This window comes from Bactrocera tryoni, chromosome 2 (genome assembly GCF_016617805.1).
Source record: "Bactrocera tryoni isolate S06 chromosome 2, CSIRO_BtryS06_freeze2, whole genome shotgun sequence".
NCBI lineage: Eukaryota > Metazoa > Arthropoda > Insecta > Diptera > Tephritidae > Bactrocera > Bactrocera tryoni.
This window is the reverse complement of record NC_052500.1, coordinates 41879800-41899476: the sequence shown is the minus strand read 5'-3', so window position 1 is coordinate 41899476 and position 19677 is coordinate 41879800.

The following is a 19677-nucleotide window of genomic DNA, read 5'->3' as shown; positions in this document are numbered from 1 at the left end:
ATGATATCAATTTCATCGGCGTACGACAGCAGCTGTACACTCTTACAGAAGATTATACCTGCTCGATTAAGCTCTGCAGCTCGAATTATTGTTTCTACCAATAGATTGAAGAAGTCGCGCGGTGTCTGATACCTCTCGTGTTATCGGACGGCTCGGAGAGCTCCTTCCCGATCCTGATAGACTGTGTTGTCAAAAGCAGCTTTGAAATCGACGAAAAGGTGGTGTGTTTCTATCTTCTTTTATGGGTCTTTCTCAAGATTTGGCGCATGGTGAATATCTTGTCAGTTGTTGATTTACCAGGCCTACAGCCACACTGATAAAGTCAAATCAATTTGTTGACGGTGGGCTTTAATCTTTCAAACAATACGCTCGATAAAACCTTATACTCGATGTTGAGGAGGCTTATCCCACGGAAGTTGGCGCAGATTATGGGGTTTCCCTTTTTGTGAAGTTGGCAAAACACACTTAAATTCTAATCGTTGGGTATGCTTTCGTCCGACCATATTTTACAAAGAAGCTGATACATGCTCTTTATCAGTTCTTCGCCGCCATAATTGCTATTCGAACTTCTTCATAGTCGGGAAATGAAACGTATGCTCCATCTTCATCGATTGTGGAATCGGGTTCGCCTTCTCCTGGCGTTGTGCGTTCACTGCCATTCAACATGCTAGAGAAGTGTACCCTCCATAATTTAAGTATGCCATGGGCATCAGTCACTAGATCCCTTTGGGGTTTCTACAAGAATATGCTCCGGTTTTGAAACCTTCTGTTAGCCGCCGCATTTTTTTGTAGAATTTTCGAGCATTACCCTTGTCAACCAGTTTATCAAACTCTTCATACTCACGCATTTTGGCCTCTTTCTTTTTCTGTCTGCAAATGCGTCTTGCTTCCCTCTATAACTCTCGGTATCTATCCCAACCCGCACGTGTTGTGGTCGATCGTAACGTTGCGAGGTAGGCAGCCTGTTTTCTCTCCGCTGCAACACGGCACTCCTCGTCGCACCAGCTGTTCTTTGCAGTTCCCGAAAACCTTAAGGAGCTTGAAATGCCGTCCCACAGTTCCCTTATACCGAGTTGTTGACGAGTGCTCTCAGAGAGCAGGAGGGCAAGTCGAGTAGAAAATCGTTCGGCTATCTGTTGTGATTGCAGCTTCTCGACGTCGAACCTTTCTTGTGTTTGTTGGTGTGCGTTTTTTGCTTCTCAGAGGCGGTTGCGAATCTTGGATGCAACATGATATTGGTCCGAGCCGCTTAACTTATGGTCAACATAAATGGCATGCTGACCATACTGTTGATTTGCAACCCCACCACTCATCTGAGACCCAGCGATCAGCCTCATTTCTGACTCAATGAGTATGTAAACAAGCAAAATTTCCGCATTTGAAACGAATAGCAACCCAAAGAGATTCAAGATCTGCCCTTTCATCCAGAAAAAACATCGGCTTTGTGTTGTTTGGGGCCGAGGGATCATCGGTTCTTATATCTTTAAAAATGTGACCGGTGAGACGTAAGCGTCAATGGCTACCGTTAATCATTAGCCCCGATAACCGACTATTTGATGCCTGAAATTGAAGCTAGTGATCTCAGCGACATTTGGTTTCAAGAAATCGCCGCCACTTCCCACGCAACGTATCAATTAATGGAGTTACTGATAGAAAATTTCGGGCGCAGATAATTGCACATTTTGGGCAGGGCGGTTGGCCACTAAGATCCTTAGGTTTTTTTTCTATTCGGAAATGCTAAGGCCTATTCAGGCCTTTTAGGAGAACATTAAACCTGTCATTCGCCAGTTACCAATCGTAATGCCCGAACGAATCAACCGGATGGAGACGGATCTGAGCTATAACCGCGGCCAACATTTCGAAGAGATAATTTTCATTTTTTTTTTTTGTTTTTAAATTTTTTATTTATTGCATCTGCTTGGTAAAGCCTAACAATAAGTATTCGCATCTTAAATCTATTAAAATAAAAGAAGATCAAGAATGTGGTTGAGCTTTTTTGGTAGAACGTTGCTCTCTAGTAGGCTGGTAGATCACTTATTTTTAAACGTGTTTAATTGCGGGAATTTACCAAGCCCTAGTGGCAATGGGTTTGAATGTTCGCGAAGTTAAGAAATATATCTCATTCTGCTGCCCTCTATCTCCTTCTTTACCATAGAAATATCGTATCAAGATCTTTATGAATGTTTTCATTACGCATGGACCATGGTGCACCCATAGATTGGAACCTTTGTATTATATAAATGTTCATTGCACAAGTCGTACCCCACAGTTGAGTGCCATACATCCAAATAGGTTTTATGATTGCATTGACTTTGTTGTCTAAGCTAATTTCTGTTTAAAAGCCAATTTAAATTTGCTGCTCTTAACTTCATGCAAGTTATTTTACTCGCTATATGTTTTCGCCACGTGAGCCTTCGATCCAGGTGAATCCCAAGATAAGTTACTTCATTCGCTTGGGGTACTAGGTTAACATGCTTGCATTTTTGCTCATTTATATTTATACGCCAGTTGGTTAGTCATTCTTCGACAAAAGTTAAGTGCTGCTCTAATACTGTTGATGCTCTGATGGGGCATTTATTACGGCTTACTAGAGCTGTGTCATCCGCGAAAGTGGATGTCAATAAGTTAATAGCCGTTGGAATGGCTCCTGTATATATTATGTACGGAGTTGGGCCTAGCACGCTAACCTGAGCTACACCAGTCTTTGTTGCTTGTTCTTCTGATATGAAGTCTGCTACTTTAACTGTTAATTTCCTGCTTCTTAAATATGGCTCTACAGTTTTATGCAATTCGTAAGGTAAAACGTTTTTGATTTTCAATAAATGGCCTCCATGCCAGACCTTATCGAACGCTTGAGCTACATACATCTAAAAAAATAGCTGAACAGTACTCTCTGTGCTCGAATGCTTTCTTGATTTCGTTCGTAATTCTATTTACTTGCTCTACAGTGCCATGTTTATCAGGAGTCATCTTTGATAGTAACACTTTTTCAAATATTTTAGAAATACAGGGTAAGAGTTTTATTGGTCTGTAGGAATACGGAGTTTTGGAGTAATATTATCATGTCCTGATGTCTTTTTCGGATTTAGCTCTTTTATGATACTAGTAATTTCAGAAGTAGAAGTCCTAATAGACACAAGCCAGGTTATTGTGTTTATTTATAATAGTGTAGTACAGCTGTCGTCCTTTCGAATTAATAAGACGTCAGCCCCAGTACGTCTGTTTTGCGTTGCAAACTCCACCTGCTAGAAATATTACACTTAGTGTTCCAAAAAAGTCTTTAAATTCGCTATACATATGTAATTTTAAAACGAGGTGGACAGTATATAGCCGTAAGGCTAAGGGGTCACAACCCCGACTTTTTAGTGATTATATAAATCGGAACGCTTAATACTTACGTCTACCGACACTCACCTTTGTTGCGAATTTCAAGCGAACGTGAACCGATTATGGGACGTGATGCTTGATGCGAGTATGCGTGTATGCGCGCGGTTGAAGAACAAAAGAGTGGCGGTCGCCGTCCGTCGGTCCCTTTTGTTAATTGTGTCCGATGTCCTCGTGTGTGGTGTAAGATGCAGGTGTGTTGAGTGTGAGGTGTGGATGATGAATATGGTGTATGTAGATGTGTTGAGTATGATGAAGGATAAGGGGGTCTTGCCGAAAATTTCGCAAGTAAATGCTTGAAGTTTTATATATATTTTTTTTTGAGGTTGGTTTGTGTTATGACACAACGGTTAGCATTTACCGGCAATCACTAATCCGCTATATGCAGTACCAAACTGCTTTGTTTGCGGTTTCTCGGTTTCTACCGGAAAATATACCGATTACCGAAAACAGCTTGGTAACGGTTCTCACTACTTTTTTGACCGGAATTTTGGTCAAGCCGTAAATTTAATTTTGTGACATTAAATCATACATACATAGGTACATGTGTATAACATAAAAAATTGAAAGGAACGATACACTCACTTTGCTTTCCTCCAGGGGCTTTTGGGGATAGTAGGAGTTTACGTGTGTATGTATGTATGTGTGGGCCTTGTGCGTGTGCCTGTGCGAGGTGCTTTGCCTGTGCTGTCGCCTGTCTGTGCTTGTGCCTGTCCTTCTTTTTCGTGTTTCTCCTGTCCTTTTGTTGTTGGCGCTGTAGCTGTGCTCGTGTTTTATATGAATTTTTCTCCTTTTGTTCGTAGGTTATGTCACTACACTATCACTTTATATGTATATACATATGCAAATTGCTTTTCTGTGGCTCGTTGAGCTCCGATAAAGGTTTTTCCGTTATCGCTCATGATTTTTGAGGGGTAGCCACGTCGAGCGACGAAGCGAGCAAATGCCCCGAGAAAAGCCTCCGTCGTCAGATTACTACACAGCTCAAGGTGTACTGCCTTTGTCGTGAAACATACAAAGACAGCCACATAGCCCTTCATGAGAGTGGGAGACCTTAACATGGACGCCTTTACCTGGAAAGGCCCAGCAAAATCAACACCTGTTGTGGTGAAAGGCAGAGCGAAATTGCAGCGTTCCGGTGGAAGTGCTGCCATAATCTGCGTTCGCATCTTCTGCTTGTGCATAGTGCAAATCTTGCACGTGAAGATGCACTTCTTGATTTGCGGCTTAAGACGGGGATATAATACTCCTGGCGTACCATCTGTTGCATGAGACGATGTTCGGCGTGTAGCATTAAGATGTGGATGTAATGGAGGAATAATGTGGCAAATGGTGACCTCTCTGGAATTATTATGGGGTGGCGTTCATTGTATGTCAGGCTCGAATTAGCAAGCCGACCATTGGCACGAAGCAGACCTTTCGTGTCCAGAAATGGGTTGAGGACTAAGAGTGAGCTCTTTTTATCAATCGGCTTCGATTCTCTTAGTAGTGATATATCGCGGCTGAAGTAGCGCGCTTGTGTATATGCTATTAGTACGACCTTTGCCTTTTGTAACTCTAGGTGCGTCACTGTGTTGCATGGGAAATTATGCGATCCTTTTACTTTGCTTTTGAGTTGCTCGATAAATTTGAACATATAAGCAACTACTCTGAGAGCTTTTGGAAACGATGAAAATCGTTCAAGGATGTCGGCATCATCCAATAATGTGTGAAAGGTGGCGATTTTTCGACCCTCTGGTGCGATAATGTTGCGCATGGGGGATTGTGGCCAAGAATCAGGAGATTCTATCAACCATCGGGGGCCATTCCACCAGAGGGTGGTGGTGGCAAGGTGCAGTGGCTTGCACCCTCTTGTACCTAGATCGGCAGGATTGTCCGCACTGGCTACGTGACGCCAAGTGGCTGATCCCACTAGGTCAAGTATTTGAGACGCTCGGTTAGAAATATACGTCTTCCATGCATGTGGTGGTTTTTCCAACCAGGCTAGTACAATTTGGCTACTAATTTTGACAGTAGTAGTGCGCCACATAACTCAAGTCGTGGGAGACTTATAGTTTTCAAAGGTGCCACCTTTGCTTTTGCTACTAATAAGTGGCTTGTGGTCGTGGTGTCACTTTGCGTGCGCACATAGATAGTAGCGCAGTATGCCTTTTCTGAGGCGTCACAAAAGCCATGTAATTCGACTTTGTGTTCGGGGGAGTAGTCTACCATCGTGGAATTTGTATCTGAGAAATATCTTTCAGATTGTTTGCGAACTGGGACCATTTTTCTAAGCGAAGCGGTTTCACTTGTTCGTCCCAGTCGGTTCCATCTAGCCATAATTCTTGTATTAAGATTTTCGCTTGGATCATAATTGGCGAAAGCCATCCTGCGGGGTCGAAAAGTTTTGCCACCGAGGATAAAATCTGTCTTTTCGTTATGGCTGATAATGCGGATATGGACTCTGTCGTGTATGAGAACTGGTCCGATATCGCATTCCATTGGATGCCTAATGTTTTTGTTGTACTTTCCTTTTCGAAAATAAGGAAATTAGTGTCCAACAAATTTTCGTTTGGAATATTTTTGATTATATTTGGGTGATTTGCCGTAATCTTTTTTAATGGAAACCCTGCGGAATTGAGGGCTTTTATTACCTGTGATAAGGCCTCGTATGCTTGTGGAAGAGTGTGACTTCCAGACAGAATATCGTCAACATACGTTTGAGTTTTCAACAGTGATATTGTTGTAGCTTGTAACTGTGCTGTAGCATGAGATTCTAGAGCATAGTGGTTTAACCAAATCCCGCTATGTTGGAATTATTTTTATTTGTTGGATGAGTTTCTGATATAATCATTGCATCCATATTTTTTCAGACAGAAAACTAATAATAACTAATTTATGTTGGTTAACACCGTTAGCATTCCATATACAGATATTTAATAAGCTCATTTCTTACTTAATAAATTTTGCAGCATTTGATTTTGTGATTTTAATAAATCTTGGATCATGTTTTGCATGGTAGACATAAATTGTGTCACACACTGTGTAAGATTTACAGCCCTATTCTCATGCCCTCACAAAAGTCACCAACCTCACTACAGTGAGGTTTCTCACTATAGTAAGGGTTACCGTATTCTGGCGAAAATTCAAAAGCTCAAATGCTCACTATTATCACAAATATCTGTGACGTGTGAAAGCAGCCATCATAATACAAAATATCTGGGTTTGTTTTGTTTTACATCAATATTTGACATTTTTTAAAAAATATTTGAGTGTAATGGATGTTATGTTATAGCATGGAGGAACTGTTCTTTGTGTATGCGACAATTGTTGAGGAGGGGGAATCGGGGGATAGAAGGAAAAATTTGAAGGGTTTACGTGACAAAAGCGATCCTTTTACTGTGCAAGACACAACAATTATAAATACATTTCGATTCCCAAAATCGCTATGTAAAGTACTTATAGGTGAATTGGTGCCGCATGATGTGCAGAAGTCGAGTATATCTTTTGATCTGCGTTACCTGGCGTGTTTGTATTTTTACGGGCATGGCTCTTATTTCGAAATTAATTATGGATGTTAAGGGCAGTGAAATTTATTTCCCTTCAAGCGCGCAGGATGTTTCAGATACAAAGAAGGGGCAAGATAAATAAATAAATAAATTTTCTCTTAAAGATTTTGCATGAAATTTGGGATCAAGAGCACAATCGGCGCAATCGATTGTACCCATATTGGGATTGTTTCACCCTCAATCACAGACGCATACATATCTTTATTATCCATTTGTGTTTTTGTTTGTTTATTTTTATTAAAACAGCTGTTTGACAGCAAAAAGCTTATTACCTCAAGTGGTGACTTTTTTAAGCTTTTTTCTTATGAGGTTTGAGCAAGAATAGCCTCACAAAATATGCCTCACAAGAAATCTCTCAAATTTTTCCTCTCACCTCAGTTGAGAGGTTTTTTCAGAATAGGGCTGTTAAAATCATAGTTTCAATACCACCACTTGAAGAATTTAGCGGCAGTTGTATTTGTACGGTATTGCCTTCACTACATTTGCATAAATAGCTTTCTTGCTTAGTATTGTTCTTACATGTAATAGGATTTGAACTTTTATTTGAGATTCCTGTAATCTCTTCAACAACGTTTGTAACATTTGGTTACGACGAGCTTGAATTCCAACAGACAATTGCTTTTTTAAGTCTTTATATACAGAACAACACCTACAGTTTGCAGTGTGATTTCCCCCACAATTCCTACATTTTTTATTTAAATCCTATTTTTATTTTTGAAGTAGGATGTAGATCACCACACAGACACTGCGTAGAGTGCAATATGATTTCGTGTATCCATACTCTTGGCAGTTAGTACATTGTACAGGACCATTTCTTTTATATGGTTCCTCAACCGTGATTATTCGGTGTAGTAGATATTTTAAATTGTAAATCGGATGTATTTCGTTTGTCTTTAGTTGGTTAGAATTTGGCATCAATTATATTTTGAACATTGGTTTGGGACTATATTCTTGTTAAAAGTATTTACTAGTATTTAATATTAAAGCCATGACAACAACTACATACGCCTTTTAAGCTCTTCAGTTGGTAAGAGTAGTAATTCTTGTTATTGTTTGACAAGTACTTTACCACATCCACGAAACTTTTTTCAGTGTATATTTTTGTTTCATCTATGTTACTTTATTTCAAAGGCACAATATAAAAGTTGTTTGTGCCTATTAAATTACTTATTTTGGAGACAAGCGCATTTGAGCTACGCTCACGCAAATAGATTAGTTTGGGGGGTTTGGCATTCAGGACTGTGGTGTTACCCTTTGTATCATCGTTAGGCTCCTTGTTCAGCAAGGCAAAACTGTTGCCATTAAGAATTTCTGGCTTTTACCATTTGCGAGCCAGGTTGAAATTTTTTTGGTATTGACCGCTGATTTAATTGGACTCGATTTCCTTTTTACATTTACGTAGCGATCAATACCAGTCTGAACAGATTGTCCTTTTTTGCTTGGTATTCTCTCACCCTGAGTTTTGATTTCTTTCGCTGTCCCGGCGTTTGCTGGTACCTATATAGTGTTTGATTATTGTTTACTGCTGCTTCTGCTGACTGCGCTTGCTTAATTTTCATTGCAGCTAATCGCTGCTATGACTCATCATCACCGTTAAATTTTTTGTGCCAGGAGTTGTTTTTGTTGCCTCGACAAAGCTGATCCACGCATTTAAGGAATACCTGCGGTCTTGCTGGTGAGGCTGTGAAGCACTAATTATTGTTTTGTTTTTATTGATTTATTTCGTGCACTATTTGTTTCTGTCTATTACTAATAATTTGGGAACACTGTTTTTTATTTGATTGTTTGTTTTTATTTTATTATTATTGATTGGTTACTTTTTGCACAATCTGAATACACGGAGCGAATTAAAAAACACGTCCGTACACCTTGAACGCCAATAAGAAATGCTAAAGAATGTTCTTTCGAATGATAATAAACATTCCCCCTTAAATTTGAAGTTCCTGTGGTTTTCCTTTAAAAAAGTAGTGAACGTCGAAAGGTGATCAACTCCGACTCTCTTAGTCGAGCGCAAGCTGGTATCACGATCTGCATGACCACTTCTGCTAGAGTTAGCAGAAGAAATATTGCAGTTGATAAACGATTGGGTTTACTCGATGCAACTAGAGGATATGAGGTTATGACGAATCTGCAACATTTCAACGCGAAAGTAACTACAGATGAAGCTACCATTATGTATTACAATTGAAAACAGATTATACGATTCACAACAGCGGATTGTTTCATAAGGTAGGGAATCAGTTAAGGCAGTGGTTTCAGTGGTTTCAGTGGTTTCAGTGTTTTCATTTTTATACCCTGAACAGGGTATATGTATTAAGTTTGTCACGAAGTTTGTAACACCCAGAAGGAATCGTCGGAGACCCTATAAAGTATATATATAAATGATCAGTATGTCGAGCTAAGTCGATTTAGCCATGTCCGTCTGTCTGTCCGTCTGTTCGTCTGTCTGTCTGTATATATACGAACTAGGCCCTCAGTTTTTAAGATAACGTTTTGAAATTTTGCAAACGTCATTTTCTCTTCAAGAAGCTGCTCATTTGTCGGAACGGCCGATATCGAGTCACTATAACATATAGCTGCCATACAAACTGAACGATCGGAATCAAATGCTTGTATGGAAAACTTTCACATTTGACAAGATATATTCACGAAATTTGGCATATGTTATTTTCTAAGGCAACAATGTAATCTCCGAAGAAATTGTTCAGATCGGTTGACTATAGCATATAGCTGCCATACAAACTGAACGATCGGAATCAAGTTCTTGTACGGACAACTTTCACATTTGACAAGATATATTAACAAAATTTGGTATAGATTATTTTCTAAGGCAATAATGTAATTTTTCAGATCGGTTAACTATAGCATATAGCTGCCATACAAACTTAACGATCGGAATCAAGTTCTTGTATGGACAACATTCACATTTGACAAGATATATTCACGAAATTTGGTATATATTATTTTATTAAGCTATAGCATATAGCTTCCATACAAACTGAACACATACTTACTAATAGAAATGCACCTGTGAAGGGTGTTTAGCTTCGGTGCAACCGAAGTTAACGTTTTTTCTTGTTTTGTTATTATTTATGGTTTCAGTAAGTACGTAATACTAAAACAGGACCAGTCGTGTTAGTTACGTCCGGTCGAGGCACGGCATTCATGTCCAAACAGTTAAAAAGTTCATACGTAAGCAGGGTTTCCAATCTAAGTACCCAGACAAACACCTTAAAAATGTTAACAGGAGGATCAGAATCCAAGAATCCTACATATAAATCTATATATATATAATTAAGTGGCAAAACTTCCTGTTCGCATACTCCTCCTAGACCGCTTACCCGATTTCAATGAAATTTTCAGGGGCGATTGGGGTCTGTTTGGAGGGTGCACATAAGAAATTTAATGTGTGTATCATTGCACATTTTGCAAAAAAAAAAAAAATGATACAAACCATCTTTTCTGTACACCGGAACAGAAACAAAAAATTGTTGTTTATCAAGCTGCGTTACATTGAAAAACAAATGTAGAAAAATCTCAAATAAATGATAATCGACACAATATGAATTTTTGTCTTTTCAATTCAAAAGACATAATTTCGCGCAAGACAACGTCTGCGGGGTCGGCTAGTATACTATATATTATATAACTCATACACGTCGGTCAGTGTATGGTATGGATTCAGATATGGTTTATTAGAAAAACGGAAATTCTTATACATACATATGTAATATATGGGAGTTGGAGTAATACTAACCCGATTGTATTTATTAGCTATTATCATGTATCATACAGGTACCGCACATACAATCACCAATCACATTGTGTAAAGGCAGCCGGATGTTCGAAAATCCTAATATTAGTTATATGGAGGTTAGGTGAAGTTTACGTCTAATTTTATTTATTTTTGGCTCTAAGATATCCTGTTATGAGTAAAACACGCTTTGTAATTTTTATTGAGACAACTAAATTATTAGTCGACATACGCAGCATATAATTCACACAGAAACTCGAAAAGGAGATATTGGTGCAAAGTTTTATACCGTTATATTAATTGCTTTTTGATTTGTACCCTGGAAAGTAAAAAAATCAAGTGCAATTTAGAATTATGCTATATGGGAAGTATGTATATAGCGTATTTCCCATTTTCGCACTGTAACATTCAAATAACCTACTAAATTTAGACGAAGTCGACTAAGTGGGTCCTGAAATACATATGATATTTCTCCAAAAAGTGGCGGTGCCACGATCGTCGTTCAGTTTTCACACCGGCTCAAATAAAGTTCTCCCATACCAACTCGGAGATAAAGCAAGTAAGGAAGGGCAAAGTTCGGGTGTCACCGAACATTTTATACTCTCGCATGATAAAGTGATCAACGAGATTTTATTATCCGTCATTTACATGTTTTTCAAATACCATATTTGTGTAAAGTTTTATTCCGCTATCATAATTGGTTCCTAATGTATAAGTTAGTTTTGATCACTTTCTATAACTCCTTCTGCGGTAGCGACGGTGTTGTCGACTACTCAAAGTTACTTTGAAATGTGTTAGTTATTTTTGATAAACTTTCTACAACTCCTTCTGCGGTAGCGACGGTGCTGTCGACTACTCAGAGTTACTTTGAAATGTGTAAGTTATTTTTGATAAACTTTCTATAACTCCTTCTGCGGTAGCGACGGTATTTTCGACTACCCAAAGTTACTTTTAAATGTATTAACACGTTGAGTTTCGTTCTAAAACTGTTTATTTAATAATTCGTAAGCTTACTGCTAGCCTACTATTCTTACCGTCGCTGCTGCCGTTAGTGTCGGTCTCTAATTTCTTGCATCAGCATTTCCCACGCTCATGTGTCATGCTCATGCAACGAGCTGAACATCGAATTACAAGGGCTGATTAAACATTTAATTTGATCGCGCATGAAGTGAACGATGCAGACTGCATGCATTGCAATTTTTGGCAGCATGGGAACTTCAGTACGTTAACTATTGTTAACTACTCCCTCCTTCAAAACATGGTCGTCCTCGGCCATACCCAACCTTTCCAACTCTTGACTCACCGCCTTAGAAGATTCTCTTCGCCGCCTACGCTTTGGTAAGATGATTGATCCATCAAGGATTACGGCGATTGTGGCACAAATTACTGCGGTTACTGGTGGTGTAGCAATCGTTCGTATGCGTAATTCAGTGATGTGCCGCAAGTTTGCTTCACTTAGCTTGTGGAGAAATGGTAGGCTTAGTAGGGTATGATGGGAGGTTATGTTGATCCGTGCTGAGGCAGCTTGTTGTGGAAGTCTCTTCGAGTATCCATTGAGAGCAACGTATTTGGTGCCATTGATAAAAGCGGTGCGTTCGAATGTAACAAGATAAGTGCCATTAATAAACATTTAAGGGCCATTATCTATGCTAGCCTTGACTATTGCATCGTTTATCAAAACTATAAAATCGTCGACGACGACAATGGGGGATAAATCGCTGGGCTTGGTGGCACAGTGTGCTACAGCGGCGGAGTATAGGCTTTGTGCGCAAGTTTTAGTTTCGGCTTCTTTACAGAACGTTACCATTGGCGTATTAATGCAGGATATAACAGCAGTAATGTTGCCTCCGCAATCAGCTATAATGTTGTCTAGTAAATGTAATATACGGCCAGCATGCGATACGGGAAAAATAGTAATCTTCTTACATAATTCCTTCCTTGCTAAAACTTTAACTCTAGCTATGCTAAACTATTGGGTGATTGTAACTCCTGTGAAACTTTCCTTCAAAACCGGCTCCAAATCATCTGCATCAATAATAGCAGGGTTTATTATATTAAAATTAGTCAGTGTGATTGCAATTATTAAATTTTGAATCTCTAGTGTTAAAATTCTGATTCTAGCCAAAAGTGTTTCATAGAGGTGCGATGAATCTATTTCTTCCCTTTTCTTTACATTGAGAATTTTATTGACCGTATTCGTGAGGGCGTTAATCTGCTCCTGAGTTTTGGAATTAATGACGATCTGCCTATTGTTTGACTGTATTAGCTCTTGCTCCGTTAGTCTTGTCTGTAGTAAGTCATTGAAGTCAGGCGTGCCGGCTATTACCTCCAGGGCGGAGCCCAAAAAGTTTAGGCTCCGAGCATGCCTATGGTGTACTCCTAATGTCTCTAATAAAGTACGTAAATGCCTGGTGTCTACTTCTATGATCTTCCTCATGTGTGATTGTGGGAAGACGCTAATCAAGTCTGTGGTTTCTTGTATGTATTGTTCATATTCCGTTAAGTTTGATATGTGCCTTATGTACCTCGTCTCGTTCCAAATTACTGCAGTACCGTCCAGGATCGGTATGTAGTCCGCGTGCGAGTAGTCCGTTAGTGTGGAAGCTGTCAGCCCAGCCCAAGTCAAAAGTGTGAAGATGCGCGTATGCCTGAAATTAAAAATAAAAACTATGTAAAAAGGGTATTATGTCGAGAGTTTCACTTGAGGTTGTCCTTGTGGACCACCCTCCATTTAATAAGAACGGTTGTTCCTAGATCAGCGTCTATCTAGTCTCTTGTTGGACCTTACCACGACCTTTTCTCCAACTTCGAAGATTCTATTTTGGCGGTAGGTATTACTCCGCTCCAGCTGTTTTTGTTGGGCTTTCTCTAGCCTGGCAGCAATGTCCGGGATATCGTTGGATGAACGGGAGCAGGGACTCTCCGCTAAAAAATTAAGCGCATCTTCTTCATATTCAGTTTCATTTTCAGCTTCTATTTCTGCCGCTGCATGATAAGCGGCTTGATCGTTCTGCTTTTCATACACTTTGCTTCTTTCTTCCGTCGAATGGTTGATCCTCTGGCGTCTGTAGTCCGACGTTCTTTGAGAATTCGCAGGTCTCTTGAACGCACCTTGTGGTTGACTGTCGCTAAGGGGATGTGATATAGGTAAGCTTGAGTTATGCGTAATCTGGTTGTTCTGGTTGTTCTGGTTTGGAAAGTTAGTGCTCTGATGGAACCTCGAGAATGGATCAACTTCCATTTTCTCAACTTGGCTGCGCTTTGGAGGGCGAGCTCCTTGCTCCCTGGTGAAATGGGGGTCTTTTGCAGTCCTTTACTGAATGTCGGACTGCTTCTGATAAGATCGATTTTGAGGTTGTCTGAGGTTTTTTCCTCCAACGATCTTGCAAACTGGATTCCTTCTATTTCCTGGGCCTTTACAAGAGCCGAGGGCAAATCTTTGGGCTGGGCCGCAAAAAGAACACCCATGAGGTTTCTCCTAAACCCGGAGACGAATGCGCGCAGTGCATCGGCTCTATGCTTGTCATTCATGTACCGTGCCTGGTCGGTGTCAAACGTCATTGTAGATTTATTTGTGAGAAGTGTGAGTTTTTTCTCAACCTCCTCATAAAATTGAATAATCGACAATTGTCCTTGCCTTAGCGTTGCTAGCTCTTGTTCGAGCAGATGCAATGGTCGCTTGTCTGAGTATGTAAAATCTAAACGGCTAATGATAGCGTCGAAATTAAGGACCGTGTTGAATGATGCTAAAACTGCATCAGCCGATCCCTTAATTCTGTTGCGAATTATGAGGACAGCTTGATAGTGTTTTGAACTACCCACGTAGGTTTTAAATATAGCATACGCGGCCATAGCTGCCTGCCGCCAGGAGACATATTGCTCCTGTGAGCCATCGAACTCTGGAAGTGATTTAACTGCATCCAGACCTTCATGACATTCAAACCCGTCTATGATTTTTATTGGTTCGTAAGTCTTAACTTCAGCAGCTGCCACAGTTGTGGCCCGAAACTGATTTGTAAGCTGCTCTAGCTTGGTTTCAAAGTCTTTCCTTTCTTCTTGTAGTGCGGCGCTGACGGCTGCATTGATAATACCCTGCAATTGCTGTCAATTCATGTCTTGTTCGCGCCTGAGACGTTTGCTTGTCAAAAGGTGGTTGTCAAGTCTGTCCTAGTGTTGGGAACTATCGAGTGATTTCAACTATCGATTGTTAATGACTGAATGATTTTGACTATCGAATGAATTTTTTCGTTCATTCATTCATTCATTTATTTTATCAAATTCAATAACTAAGCAAAGGCATGCTCTTCAAACAACAAAAAAGTACTGGAATTTTATTCATTTTTAATTAAACCAATACAAAGGTTTAATTTAATTCAATATTTTAATAAAACATAAAAATAGTAAAGCACAGAAAAGATATTCAATATCTTATAAAATAAATATAAATATCAGAAGAACGCAAAAAAATATTAATTATATATTAAAATTGCTATTTAAAAATATTATTTGATCTAGCTTTTCACCTTTAAGTCTATTTCTTCTATCATTTATTATTTGCCCAGCTTTAGAAAAAACCCTTTCGGAAGGAACTGAAGTAGCAGGTATACATAAATATTTTTTGGAAAGCTCGTAGAGTTCTGGAAAAGTTGCCTTTTTGCTGTCCCAATAGTTTAAAGGGTTTTGATGTCTCTCAACGAAATCTTGTCTAAGATATTGTTCCAAAGAAATATGTGCATTAACACTAGGGGCGTTGTGACAAATAGTTTTTGCTTCCGCTACTTTTTGGTCAAGTAGAGTCCAAAGGGATAATTTACTTTTATCCGCGGGTAATTCAATTACTGGGGCTGTAGCAGTCCTTTGGTTCCGCTGTATGAAAGCTGATACCTCTTCTCCCAACCATTTTTGAGCATTACTAGAGTTACTTTCATTTCCAAAGGCAATCTTTTTAAACCGTGGGTCTAAGAAGGTCGATTTGGCACACATCTTGTCGGACTCTAGTTGGTCAAGTCGTCTCGAAATTACTTCCAACAAACTACTTTTCAAGCATTCTCCCTCCATAGTTTTCATTTGCTGGGATCTTATTGCATATTGCAGTCCTCTGACTATAGGCACCACTAGTGACATCGTTGGGTAGTTTTGTGCTGAAAGTTCTGCTGTCATATGCTCTATCGGCTTCAATCAAGTGATGGAATCACGTAACCTTTCCCATTCTGATGCATTCAGAAAGTTCGGTGCACTTGGTAAGGAAGTTAGTACAGCAGAGAGCGGCTCTTTTATCAAGCATATACGTTCCATCATTATAAGGCCAGAGTTCCATCTAGTAGCAACGTCTTGCTTCATCTTAAGTTCAGCTACTCCCATTTGCTTTTGCATATTTTTAAGTTTTTCTGCTGCTTGAGAGCTATGATGGAAATATGTTACTATAGCTCTGCATTTCGTTATAAGCTCTAAAATCTGAGGAGCAGTCTTTATAGCATCCACAACGCATAAATTTAGGGTGTGAGCGACACATGGGTGGTGGTGTTTTTGCAGTATATCCCTTATCGCGTTTTTAATATTTGCACCGTTATCACTCACTATCGTCACTATTTTGTTAAAAATTGACCACTCGTCAAAAATGCTTTTTAATTCTGTGCCTATATTTTGAGCAGTATGTGAGCTGAACACTTCTTTAGTTGCCAGGACTGCTGAGTTCATTTTGCTTTCCCAAATGAAATGACTAGTTACAGACAAAAAAGACTTCTGGCTATCAGTAGTCCACATATCTGTTGTTATAGAAAGGTGTGAAATATTTTGCAAAATGGCATGAAGCTTTTTCCGTGTCTCATTATATTTTGAAGGCAACATTGTGTTGGAAAGAAGTTTTCTGTTTGGGATTGAATACAAAGGCTGAAGCTTTTTTGTATATTCTCGAAATTCTTCATTTTCAACAATAGAGAGTGGTTGCATATCTCTTGTAATCATTTTAATAAGAGACTCATCTATACTTCTCTTTTCAGTTTCCGAAAGCTCAGATCGCGTGCTTGTAACAAATAATTTTGTTTGCATTGCCCTTCTTTTTAATGGTTCACCACCTGAAACATTTCTACTGGGTATTGTTGAAGAACTTGTAGTTTCTACGTTCACAGGAGGGACCAAAGAAGCACTACTTATCTCACTTTCAATTGTTTCCACTGTTAAGTTCACATCTCTTTGCGTTGAAGAACAGCTTGGCATATCTAAGTCACTTACAGCAGGTGCTCGTTCAACTATCGCCGAAGAAGTCTCCTCCAAACTATGTGATGATGGATGCCTTCGTCGTAGGTGATCGTTCATATTTGATGTGTTACCAGCAAACTTTAAATTTTTTTTACAAATATTGCAGTTGACGTTATTACCATTTTTAGTAAAAAACTCCCACACGGCTGATCTCTTTAATCCAGGGCGCATTTTTGTATTTTCTAATTATGTATAAAAATATTTTCAGCATTTTCTTTACAAAATACATAAATACATTTTATATTACCACAGAAAACACTGCAACAATCTACTTTAGTCATCTTATTAATTTGGCGATGCCTCCTACATTATCGCTTTATAAGTCTATATTTATTATTATTAATACTTTTCACTTAAATCTATTTTAAGCATCTATTAACTTCTACCACTCATACATGCATTCAATTTAATTTCCATTATCACACATAATTCAACATAAATCATTCAACATAATTTTGAAATACACACAATTTAAGCATTATTCGTACATTTGCTGAATATAATACCATTTACTTGAAATGGAATAAATGAATTCGAACAAAAAATCTTTGCTAGATATCTACTTGCATAAAATCATTCATTCGAAAAATCATTCAATAGCGAAAAAATACTAATGAATGAAAAAATAGTAATGAACGAAAAATTAGTATTGAACAAAATATTCGTTTTGAACGAAAAATTGGTATGAACGAAAAAATTCGAATGAACGAAAAAATTCGAATGAACGAAAAAATAGTAATGAGTGATTTCTTGAAAACTATCGAATGAATGAAAATTACTGAACTATCGAATAATTTGATTGTTTTTATTCGATAGTCCCCAACACTAGTCTGTCCAACAGTTCACTAGTCTCAAGTTTGCTCATGCAAGGTAGTTAAGACGGGTTTATTTAATAATTCGTAAGCTTACTGCTAGCGTACTATTCTTACCGGCGCTGCTGCCGTTAGCGTCGGTCTCTAATTTCTTGCATAAGCATTTCCCACGTTCATGTGCCATGCAACGAGCTGAACATCGAATTACAACGGCTGACCAAACATTTAATTTGATCGCGCATGAAGTGAACGATGCAGACTGCATGCATTGCAATTTTTGGCAGCATGGGAACTTCAGTACGTTAACTATTGTTAACTTATTTACATTATTATACAGAGAAGGCATCAGATGGAATTCAAAATAGCGTTATATTGGAAGAAGGCGTGGTTGTAAACAGATTTCACCCATATTTCTTACATGTCATCAGGGTATTAAGAAAATATTGTGTACCGAATTTCATTGAAATCGGTTGAGTAGTTCCTGAGATATAGTTTTTGGTCCAAAGTGAAATTTGGCACAAAGGATCGCATTAGGGAGGGGCATATTTCGACGTAATTCTTTTGGAAAAGTGGGCGTGGACCCGCCCCCTACTAAGTTTTTTGTACATATCTCAGAAACTACTATAGCTAACTCTATAGAGTCGTTTCCTTCAGGCATTTCCATATACAGTTCAAAAATGGAAGAAATCGGATAATAACCACGCCCACCTCCCATACAAAGGTTATGTTGAAAATCATTAAAAAACAAAAAACGTCAGAAACACTAAATTATAAGGAAGCAATGGCAGAAGGAAGTTGCACCCAGGCTTTTTTTAAAAATTAAAAATGGGCGTGGCGGCGCCCACTTATGGACCAAAAACCATATCTCAGGAACTGCTCAACCGATTTCAATGAATTTCGGTACATAATATTTTCTTGACACCCTGATGACATGTACGAAATATCATCGTATCGGTTTACAACCACGCCTTCTTCCAATATAACGCTATTTTGAATTCCATCTGATGCCTTCTCTGTATAATATATACAGTAGGAAATGAAAATACAATTCAATACTCAAAGTACACAAATTGATCTAATCTAATTAATTTTACAGCAAAATAAAAAAATATGTAAATTATTATCACTGTATCATGCGAGAGTATAAATTGTTCGGTGACACCGGAATTTAGCCCTTCCTTACTTATTACTTATGGCTTAGTTATGATACTTTATAGGTTTTCGGTATTCGCCATTTTGTGGGCGTGGCAGTAGGCCGAATTCGCCCATCTTCGAACTTAACCTTCTTATGGAGTCAAGAAATACTTGTAATAAGTTTCATCATGATATCTCAATTTTTACTCAAGTTACAGCTTGCACAGACGGACGGACAGACGGACGGACGGAGAGACAGACAGACATCCGGATTTCAATTCTACTCGTCGCCTGATCACTTTGGTATATATAACCCTATATCTGACTCTTTTAGTTTTAGGACTTACAAACAACCGTTATGTGAACAAAAATACTCTTCTTAGCAACTTTGTTGCGAGAGTATAATTAATGCCTCCGACCTAGCTACTTATTGATTTTTCTATTTCGCTTTTAGTAGTGGTAAACAATACCGTTGTATGGATTGTGCGCGGGGTTATCTTCTAAACTCATCAACTTAGAACAGTCGGTAGGGGTTCTATAATGTTTGCGCTAGATAAATCTGGTTTTTGTAGCTTCAGTGGCTTAGGAGATATGTACATTAAACTTATTAGATGTCGCGCCCACTTTATCAAAATTTTGTGCCCTCAGATACCCCTCACTACTGATCTTCTGTACCATATACAAGTTTTATATCTTAATTTGGAGCTTAGTTACGGCACTTTACAGGTTTTCGGTTACTGGCGTTTTGTGGGCGTGACAGTTGAACGATTAACACTATCTATAAACT